The sequence below is a fragment of the Microtus ochrogaster genome, unplaced genomic scaffold (assembly GCF_000317375.1).
Source record: "Microtus ochrogaster isolate Prairie Vole_2 unplaced genomic scaffold, MicOch1.0 UNK132, whole genome shotgun sequence".
NCBI lineage: Eukaryota > Metazoa > Chordata > Mammalia > Rodentia > Cricetidae > Microtus > Microtus ochrogaster.
This window is the reverse complement of record NW_004949230.1, coordinates 307,234-307,754: the sequence shown is the minus strand read 5'-3', so window position 1 is coordinate 307,754 and position 521 is coordinate 307,234. Positions and strand designations below refer to the sequence as shown.

The 521-nt window shown below is 53.7% G+C and overlaps 1 protein-coding gene across 2 annotated transcripts in view; it reads left to right on the top strand.

Annotated features, from left to right (window-relative positions):
- Sdsl (serine dehydratase like) overlaps window positions 1-521 on the top strand; it is a 12,403-nt gene that overhangs the window by 11,063 nt on the left and 819 nt on the right. The window lies entirely within an intron of this gene.

Genomic DNA, 521 nt, shown 5'->3' with positions numbered 1-521 from the left:
TGGGTGGGTGGATGGATGGGTGGGTGGGTGGGTGGATGGATGATGGATAGATGGATGGGTGGGTGGATGGATGGGTGGGTGGATGGATGGGTGGGTGGATGGATGGGTGGATGGATGATGGATAGATGGATGGGTGGGTGGGTGGATGATGAATTGGTGAGTGAGTAGATGGGGAATGGGTGGATGGGTGTGGATGGATGGATATGTGGATGGGTGGGTAGATAGTTGGTAGGTAGATAGTGGGTAAATTGACATGTTGAGCAGGTTGATGAATGAAATCACATGATGGGTAGGAGATGGATGGATGGATGGCTGCTGGCTGGCTTTACAGATGAAGGCTACACTGATGGATGGACAGAGAGGCAGCCAAGTGGTGGAGTAAGGAGTAGGTCTGTAGAGAGTCAGACCTGTGATGGCAGAGGGGTGAATGATGGATGGATGGGTGGGTGGATGGATGGGTGGGTGGATGGATGGGTGGGTGGATGGATGGGTGGGTGGATGGATGGGTGGGTGGATGGATG